This window comes from Pseudoliparis swirei, chromosome 6 (assembly GCF_029220125.1).
Source record: "Pseudoliparis swirei isolate HS2019 ecotype Mariana Trench chromosome 6, NWPU_hadal_v1, whole genome shotgun sequence".
In the NCBI taxonomy this organism is placed as follows: Eukaryota; Metazoa; Chordata; class Actinopteri; order Perciformes; family Liparidae; genus Pseudoliparis; species Pseudoliparis swirei.
Window position 1 is genome coordinate 22,755,477 of NC_079393.1, and position 10,414 is coordinate 22,765,890.

The following is a 10,414-nucleotide window of genomic DNA, read 5'->3' on the forward strand; positions in this document are numbered from 1 at the left end:
ATGCTAAGTATTTAATTTTAGTATACTTGAGTATACTTGAAGCCCGCCAAATAATACTTTAAAGTGAATTGTTTTGGAACAACTTATTTTGTATATTATTATTATTATTATTATTATTATATTACTTAATATATTTAAGTTGTGTTAAATAGTATTTAAGTACTATTTGAAGTATATTAAGTAATTGTGTTGTGCTAAATTAACTCCTTAAAGTATAATTAGTACAATGTACACTACCGTTCAAAAGTTTGGGATCACTTAGAAATGTCCTTATTTTTCAAAGAAAAGCATTGCTTTTTTCAATGAAGATAACATTAAATCAATCAGAAATACACTCTATACATTGTTAATGTGGTAAATGACTATTCTAGGTGGAAACGTCTGGTTTCTAATGAAATATCTCCATAGGTGTATAGAGGCCCATTTCCATCAACTATCACTCCAGTGTTATAATGGTACATTGTGTTTGCTAATCGCCTTAGAAGACTAATATCTGATTCGAAAACCCTTGTGCAATTATGTTAGCACAGCTGAAAACTGTTTTGCTGATGAGAGAAGCTATAAAACTGACCTTCCTTTGAGATAGTTGATTATCTGGAGCATCACATTTGTGGATCCATAAGACTCTCAAAATGGCCAGAAAAAAAAGAACTTTCATGTGAAATTCTCCAGTCTATTCTTGTTCTTAGAAATGAAGGCTATTCCATGCGAGAAATTGCAAAGAAACTGAAAATTTCCTACAGCGGTGTGTACTACTCCCTTCAGAGAACAGCACAAACGGGCTCTAACCAGAGCAGAAAGAGAAGTGGGAGGCCCCGGTGCACAACTCAGCAAGAAGACAAGTACATTAGAGTCTCTAGTTTGAGAAATAGACGCCTCACAGGTCCTCAACTGGCAGCTTCTTTAAATGGTACCCGAAAACGCCAGTGTCAACGCCGACAGTGAAGAGGCGACTCGGGATGCTGGCCTTCTAGGCAGAGTGGCAAAGAAAAGCCATATCTGAGACTGGCCAATAAAAGAAAAGATTGGTATGGGCAAAAGAACACAGGCATTGGACAGAGGAAGATTGGAAAAGGTGTTATGGACAGATGAATCCAAGTTTGAGGTGTTTGGATCACACAGAAGAACATTTGTGAGACGAGAACAGGTGAAAAGATGCTGGAAGAGTGCCTGACACCATCTGTCAAGCATGGTGGAGGTAATGTGATGGTCTGGGGCTGCTTTGGTGCTGGTAAAGTGGGAGATTTGTGCCAGGTAAAAGGGATTTTAAATAAGGAAGGCTATCACTCCATTTTGCAACGCCATGCCATACCCTGTGGGCAGCGCTTGATTGGAGCCAATTTCCTCCTCCAACAGGACAATGACCCAAAGCACACCTCCACATTGTGCAAGAACTATTTAGGTAAGAAGCAGGCAGCTGGTCTGCTGTCTGTAATGGAGTGGCCAGCACAGTCACCAGATCTCAACCCCATTGAGCTGTTGTGGGAGCAGCTTGACCGTATGGTCCGCAAGAAGTGCCCATCAAGCCAATCCAACTTGTGGCAGGTGCTTCTAGGCCGTAAGGTGAACACTGTTTTCGTTTCAACCCGCTCCACAGTCGCGCATCTACACAATCGTTAGCTCATAAAAAAGAACGAGTCGTGCTTAGCTACCAAAAAAAAGTTTGTCGCTGAATTTGCCGTCGATTCTCGATGCGACTATGTTTTATGCCGAACTAGTTTCTTCAGAGCGTAATATGATCTTGGCCACGAGTGGTGGAACGGTTCGACACGTGATCGGTCTACACCAATGAGGTAGCTGCTTTTTGTCAACAGAATGGCAAGATGGCGGCTCCCGTGGTTGGATTCAACGTTACCGATAAAGAGAAAAACACCCTTAAAAGTGGGTTAAATTGATTCTAAATAGTGCCGTATACATAGCCGCGTCCAATAAGAAACATGAGGCAAATATACGATCATGTTATGCTTATGTTAAGTCATTTAGATCAAGTTTGACATACCTGGGAATACACCTTACTGACGATCTAACATGGACTGTGAACACCCAGCACACACTGAAAAGACTGTACTTCCTACCTCAGTAGGAAGTACAGTCTTTGGCAGTAAAAGTAGGACGTACAGTCTTTTGGCAGTAATTGTACTTATACCAATGACCATTTGTTCGTTCGTTCATTCATTCTTCCACAAATGAAAACACTGATGAACAATAGAAACAATCTTTATGAAAAATATGACATATATAAAACTGTACAAAACTACAAAAGAAATAACATATTAAGGACGCTCAGTCCTCACTGTCAGTGTCAGGACAGTTGTCTTCCAGTTGCTCGGTGTCTTTGGTGTTGGCACAATTACAGCAACAACATAAGTCTGTGCAACACAATCCTGCAGAAAAACAGGAACATCTTCCTGTCTCACAGGCACCTTTGCAGCCGCAGTGTATGACATGCAAAACACTGTCAGGGGCCGGATTTCTGGTCATCCAGGTGATGTGCAAGGTCCCATCCTCTATTTGCCAACCATATCCAGCAGGTGATGGAGCACTTATTTTTTGTTTGCGACAGGACCTCATTATTGCAGCCTGGTAGTTTGCCCTTTTGCAGTGCTGTTGGAGGGCATCAGTCGTTGGGGGAATGCATATTTCTGGCAAGGCTGATGATGCCATACAGAAAGCCTTGTACCTAGCTTCATTTACATTATCGGCAGCTGGCTGATCATATAACAACGTATATAGTGTCCTTGCATCCTCTTGTGTTGTTTGGCACTCTGTTGTCCCTTTTTCAGTCTCGCTGTCTGTCTGGCTCAACTCACTAGACTGTGTGGTTTCTGCACCTGATGGGTAAGGTAGCATGTCCACGAGTGTACCGGTTGACAGGGTCTCTGCAAAAACCAGCTCGCAGATGTTGCGCTTGGTGGGGGTGTGAAACACCAGCTGGGGGAAATCACGAGCCAGCCTCTTCTTCAACATATCCTGTCTGCAACACAACAAAACAGTGACAATTAAGTCACAGGAGTATCATGAAAAGCAGAGAGTGGTGCAGGTGGTACAAGACATTACAGGCTAGAACCTATCTGCCATACAGCACATTTAACACCAAAGATGCCCAAGAAAGGCACACAACATCACGCACGCACACACACACTTCTCCTTGTTGCCAACTGGTACATGTTTGTGCAAACAGCAAGAATTAAAAACAGTTTCTCAGGCCTGTCACACACATGTTGTGTAAAGCTGGACTTGCACATGACAAATAATAAGACGTGAGAGAAAAATGCATTGCAGTTCCCTGTAGTTTGAAGCATCAAGACCTTCATTTGCTTTCACCAGTTCAATGAAGGCCTTCCTCAGCTGGCCCATTCTCAGCACCTCTTGGTTGACAAGCAGCCTTTGGCGAATGATCCTTTCACAGAATATCTTATCGCTGACATCAAACGTGGGCTCATTCCTAGAACACATATGAATGAGAAGGAAATAAATGAATATGTGTTGTGATTGTGTGCACATACAACAGAATGCGGATTGAATGTTTACTTATGCAATGTTAAGTTAGTAGCTCCTTGAAATGCAATATAATAAATAACTTACTGGTCTTTCTCTGGTTTTTCAGGCCTCATCAAAAACCTGGTGGACTGATTATAACAGCCTTTGTGGTACTGCACCTCCAGAGCCACACAGTCTTTGTCTTTTATATGCAAAAGAATACTTTGGTCCTCCTTCAACTCGCAGCTTTCTGCAATTGGCCTTAACAAAACAAAAAGGATAGCTCAATGAGTTTGTTGACATATCTCACACATAATTGTACCTTTCAGTCACTCAACCACAGTGTGTGTGTGTGTGTGTGTGTGTTTACCTGCTGTTAATGTTTCAGCCTTTGACAGAGGATCCCTTTGTCGTTTGCCTGCTCGGTTGACGAACTTCTCCTTTTTTTGGCAAATTATGCACAGGGCAGGAAGAACGGGGCCAGAGCCTGCGATCGGCAGCCCTGACCTGGATCGCAGTTTCTTTGTTGGACTCGTGCCGCTAGAAGTCGATGGAATGGCCTCGTGGTCTTCCGTCGCTTCTTGTCTCTTACGTGCGAGACGTCTTTCCACCCTTGCCATGGATTTTTTGTCCGTAAATCTACAGTAGCACGTGTGATGGAAGCCAGCATCCTCGGGAATATTGTCAAACTCCACATCAACACAGTGTTTGAAGTTCTCAGCCACGTCCCGAGACTCACCGTCCAACCCGAGCCACGTTTGTAGGCTTGTCCTGTATGTATTCCATCGTGTAGTGGTGAAATAATGTACCTCCTCGTGCTTGACTGAAGTAATATGCATAAAACAATGTTTGTTTATTTATTTATTAATATATTCCGGTGTATTTTCTTCGTCTTCCGAACTGCTCGAGGACGCCATCTTGCCATTCTGTTGACAAAAAGCAGCTACCTCATTGGTGTAGCATGATCACGTGTCGAACCGTGCCACCACTCGTGACCAAGATCATATTACGCTCTGAAGAAACTAGTTCGGCATAAAACATAGTCGCATCGAGAATCGACGGCAAATTCAGCGACGAGCTTTTTTTTGGTAGCTAAGCACGACTCTTTCTTTTTTATGAACTAAATATTGTGTAGATGCGCGACTGTGGAGCGGGATTCATTTTCCAAAGGACTTTTCGATGTTCACCTTGCGGCCTATTCAGGAAGCGTGGGGTGACATTTCAACAGATTACCTCAACAAATTAACAGCTAGAATGCCAAAGGTCTGCAATGCTGTAATTGCTGCAAAAGGAGCATTCTTTGACGAACGCAAAGTTTGAAGAAAAAAATGAATACTTCAAATACAAATCATTATTTCTAACCTTGTCAATGTCTTGACTATATTTTCTATACATTTTGCAACTCATTTGATAAATAATAGTGAGTTTTCATGGAAAACACGAAATTGTCTGGGTGATCCCAAACTTTTGAACGGTAGTGTAAGTCCTGTCTATGTGCTCATATGAATGCCAATAGTTAACTGAAATTACATCTTCATTGTATTTTAAGTATATTTTGAAATGTATTCTTAATATATTTATATTGTGTTAATAATATACCAAAAGTATACTTTGTTTATATTTATAATGTGATTATAATATTAAAAAAGACAAAAGTATACTTTAGTATATTATAATCACATTATACATATTTTAATTATGTGCTATTAATGAACCAAAAGCATAATTTTGGTATGTTATTAGCACAATGTAGTTGTGTAAAACAGATATACTCTTTTCCCCCCAAATTGTGAGTAGAAGTTTAAAGTAGCATAAAATGGAGATGCGTAAAGTAGATTACCTCACAATTAAATACAGTACTTGAGTAAATGTAGCCTACTTAGTTACCTTCCATCACCGTTATCTTCATTATCTGTTAATGTGTTGTGGAAACAAACCATCAAAACAAGACACGTATACAGTCACATATTCCTAATTTTATTATTTGCAACTATTCATTATGAAATTTAAATATCAGCAACAGTGTGTGTATGCATCTAAAGTGTATTTGGTGGCGTTGATGCTTGTGGAAACAGTGTTCACCAAAATCAGCACACAATTACATTTCCATGTGTTTGCTCAAAGTACTGGTTGTACTGGTTGTACTGGTCCTAATGGGAACATGACGGCGACAAGGTACAAGTCATATTGTGCGGAGAGCGGTGGAGCTCATAGGCGCCCATGGAGTTTTGCAGCATTTGCAGGTTTCTCAATCTCTTACAGTATTTCACAACAAAACTCAGTAGTTCCATCATATGGCACTGTGTGGATCCTATTTGGCTAACCATGTGGAGAACCAGACAGCAAACGATGGTGCACAAAGAAAGATCATTTGTGCTTTTTGCAGTATTTTGTCAGTCAAATGTAGCTATTTTTACTGAGGCACAATGTAGTACTTCTCAATGTAATTTTAATAATCAGAAATATAAATAGTGACATTTTGAATATTTTATAAGTCTGCGATTAACTTGACATAAAGAATCACAAGCCAAAGGCAATGCATTAATTACTAGAAGGAAAAGTTGGGACTTTTCACCTTTGGAAAGTGATACCCGTGTTAAATGATGGTTTAGAATACGACAAAATCAAGACTGACATACACACACAAGATACAAAAATGAAATCAGTTCAAGGAACTCATTCACGTGCAAACATGCCGGCAGCAAACACATTGTAAAACCATTTATGAGATTAGAACTGAAACTTGAAACCAAGTGAGACATTATAATTATATTTGAACTGCGGTGCTGCCACAAACAGTTACTAATTCCAATCTGTACCAATCTCAAAATGATTATGTTGCATTTTAGCACTTCTAAAACCTCAGACACCATTTCGGTGCCCGTGAGATGCATATGTGTTGGAGTCATTGAGAGGACCAAGTCGTAAAACACCCAACCAACAGAATCTTCTTTCTTTGGTTATAATGGACCGAATCCCCCTTTACATTGAGACCGAAAAACATTAAGATGGGTTGCGTTGATTTGTTTTATAGCTGCGCAGGCCCCGTGGCCCTGGTCATACACAACCAAATGTGTGCTTGTTAATGGTCTATTCATTCCAGCTCTCCGTCTCGTGATCGAAACCCAAGAGAAGTGTCCATGCTGGCCTTTGTCTGAGGATAAATTCACATTTATTTGCAAGCCTTCCAACACCCTCTCTTGTGAATTGTCACAATACATACCTCCGCAGCTGCCTACCAATATCTAGCACCTTCAAACTTACCATACCTTCTTCACAGTCTAAACAGCGTGATAGTCAGGGCAGTAGAGTAGACCAGTGGTCCCCAACCTTTTTTGAGCCACGGACCGGTTCCGTGTCAGAAATTATTTTCACGGACCGGCAAAATAAATGACGTAATAAATATGACGTCATACAATTATACAAAGGGCATAAAGTGCCAAAACAACAACTCATCATTACGCCGAATTAGTGTGAGCCGTGCGCTTGTTTACCTGCAACGAGCCGCTAATGGAGACGGCGACACAGACGTGTGTTTGGTACGCTGCTCCTAACCGAGTTCTGGTCGCTGTCATTAGAACAGGCAGAGTTGTTGTGTGAAATGTCCCTTAAGGCCACCGTCATTTGCATCTCGAACACATTTTTTTTTTAGCTCGGACGGGCTCGATTCACCGGGTGGGTTTGTTTACAAATGGTTTGCAGGTCTATTCTTTTGCAGTCGGGTCTTTTGTGGTTGGAGTACCGCTCAAACTCTTTTAAAAGCCTCTTCCACCCGGTCAACGTCTGAAACATGTAGAATATTCCGCTGTTCACTCGCCCTGCAGCAGCGACTTTATCAGCCAACTTGAAAACAGTTGTCATTTCCCTGAAGTGACAGAATTCATTGAGCAGGTTGAATATGTTTTAAGATTCTTTGTCACTGAAATGTGCTGCCAGCAGAGGGTTCGACGCGTGAGACTCGCCTGCAGCGATAAACCCGAACTTTAAGACTCCTGAACGCGGCTCAGACGTACACACGGGTGTATCCGGTCCTTTTTCAAAATAAGATATTTTTTCCGACTGATTAAAAAAATAAAAAATAAACTTTATTTATTCACCCCTGGAGTAGACCACCTCATCCTCATCTGGGTTCATTCACACTGCTTCTCACAAACCCCCTCACTCCTCTTTTCAGCACACTGCGTCATTCTCTCCTTCTGACGTCTGACGTTGTTATTGGTTTCATGATGGCAAATCAATTAGTAATCAATTATGTGACTTAAAGAAATCCCTCACTCCTCTTTTCAGCACACTGCGTCATTCTCTCCTTCTGATGTTGTTATTGGTTTCATGATGGCAAATCAATTAGTAATCAATTATGTGACTTAAGAAAGAACATCATCATATATTAATATATGTATGTATATATATTCATTTATATATATTTATATATATACATATATATATATATATATATATATATATATTAGGGCTGTCAATCGATTAAAAAAAAGTAACTAATTAATTGCACATTTTGAAATTCATTAATCGCGATTAAAAGTTGTTTTTTCTTCTAAAGACTACATCTTCTAAATGAACGAGTAATCACTTCAGACAGCGTGTATTTTAGACACTTGTTTAATTGTATTTGTTTTTAAAGACTAAACTTCACACAGAGCTGTGTTTTCAAAGAGGCTCCTACCTATAAAGTGCCAGCGAGGTATTTAATATCGTGGATGATAAATTGTTTCTTCAGTGAAACATCAAATTAGTAAGAAAAGGTGTATTGAGACACCATTGGTCCCGTCATCTTTAACACTGATCAACAGCAGAACCAGTGGCCTTGGTAAACTGACAAATATGTCACGTTAACCCTCTGGTGTCTGGGCTCATTTTCTCGATTTTACAAAACAATGTAAATTCACCTTTTAAAGTCTTTTGCATGTGACACATCCCAGTGTTTCCCCCACCATTCTATCAGGGTGAGGCCCCGCCCCCCTGTAATGTTCTCTATCGCGTCAGATTACAGCAGAAGTAATGTAAGGTTCGTTCCTTAAAGACGTCTTTGTTCTTTTATTAAACTAAACGTCTGTTGTTGGTCGTCTCTACAGCAGCATGTCATTCTGTCTCCACGTGTCGGTCACTCTTCTCTCTCCGTCTCGCTCGCCGCAGAGCTCCATGCCAGCGTGTCTGCGCGCGCATCGAGCGGAGCAACAAAAAAGAAAGTCCCCTGCAATTCCGCCCCGCGTCACCGACACGTCGCCCTCTGCTTCTCTGTGAATATCGAGGATCAGACCGGAGGAAGGAGGCGCACTGCCGCGGCTTGACACTCAGAGGAGTGCAACAACTTCAACGCACACCGGAAGTAAACAAAGTTGCGTTAATTGCATTAAAATATTTTTGTGCGTTAATTGCGGCCAAATTAATCGCATAGATTAACGCGTTAACGCTGACAGCCCTAATATGTATATATACATATATATATATATGTATATATATATCTTTCTTTTTTTAATGATTGAAAAACTTGATGAATCTGTAAAAAGGTTTACAAGAAAAATATAAATGTCCGTAAATACATAATACACACCATTACAACCAACTTCAAAATAGCATCTCAATCAAAAGATGAACCTCACGTTGTGTGTACAAAATGTCAAATAACAAGTTCACAATATTATTTTTCAAATCTCTCCGGTCTTATTGATAAACCAAATTCATTTCCGAGTCGGTCTCCAGTGGACCTCAACACCTTTAAAGCTCATATCCATCCAACCATCCATCCATCTATTATCTCAGGGGCTCTCACACCTTTTGAGGCCAGGGACACCTTACAGCTCATTGGGCCCCTCATAATGATAACACAGATTAGGCATCAGCTACCACTTGAACTCTTATACACTGGAGCTTGTGTTCCAAAACCTTTCATCCTAAATCATTTGTACCTGTTATATAGTAATAAAAAAGAAACCCATTTGGATGAGAATCCTGTTTCATTCAAATTGCATTTGGACTCAACTTGAAAGCATTTATACTTTTCAAGTAATTCATATCAAAAGCTTTAAAAAAATGAACCAACACTAGACCGGCATAGTCCTAATAAATACAGACATGTGAGGTGTAAAGTTCCTCAACTGAACAATGATGAACGTGATTCTTATTATTAAACTCAATGGCAGAAAGCTCTCAACAGTGTTACAGGACACGTAGTAAATAAGTCCATTACTTCTGAAACATTTTACTGGAATATTTGCATTAGAGCGAGTGAAGTGACTAATTTATGACAGATTAACGTGATGTTTCACAGTCAAAAGCTCACATGGGCGGGAGTAATGCACACAGTGTGCATGTTTTATTGGTACAAATAGTGTCCGCCCGAAGATGAGCACATGAATTAATGACACAGCACACGCTTATGATTCATAACAAATGATGTCCTGCACCCCCCTGGCAGAGTGCCCAGATCCCACTCTGAGAATCACTGCATTGTCTGTGACTGCTTGTCCTATTGAGGGTTGAAAGGGGGCCGATCCCAGCTGCCACTGGGCGAAGGGTTAACAGGCTCGCCAGACCATCTCAGGGCTGGACACATGGAAACCATTCACGCTCACGCCGACAAGCAATTTAGAGTCAACAATGAATCCAAACTGCGTGTCTTTGGACAACCCAAAGCCGGCCAGCAGGTTCGAAGCTTCTGGTCCCACCGGACTGTGATGACATCATCCATGACCTGATCCTGACTGGAAAGAACAGGTGGGAGGGCAAGTGAAGCCATGGAGTTGCCAGTGACTGTCGTCCCACGTGTTGTATTCAGTCAGGTATACGCAATATCACAAAAGGCTGAGAAATAAATACATCATACTTTTCCTTGATAAAAACACACATCCTCCACTCAGTACAGCCAGAGCTCTTCCTCTCCACTGCACACTTACAGTAGGCCGACACTCAGAAAGGC

The 10,414-nt window shown here is 40.9% G+C and overlaps 1 long non-coding RNA gene across 2 annotated transcripts; it reads right to left on the reverse strand.

The window, feature by feature from the left end:
- Positions 1-2,201: 2,201 nt before the first annotated feature.
- Positions 2,202-5,096, reverse strand: LOC130195522 (uncharacterized). 2 transcript variants are annotated; one of them, XR_008832076.1, is made up of 3 exons: positions 3,851-5,096; positions 3,586-3,741; positions 2,202-3,445 (listed from the first exon to the last, which is right to left on the reverse strand). It is a non-coding gene; the product is annotated as an uncharacterized LOC130195522 (long non-coding RNA). The 2 variants fall into 2 exon arrangements; XR_008832075.1 differs by having other exon boundaries at positions 3,586-5,096.
- Positions 5,097-10,414: the final 5,318 nt, after the last annotated feature.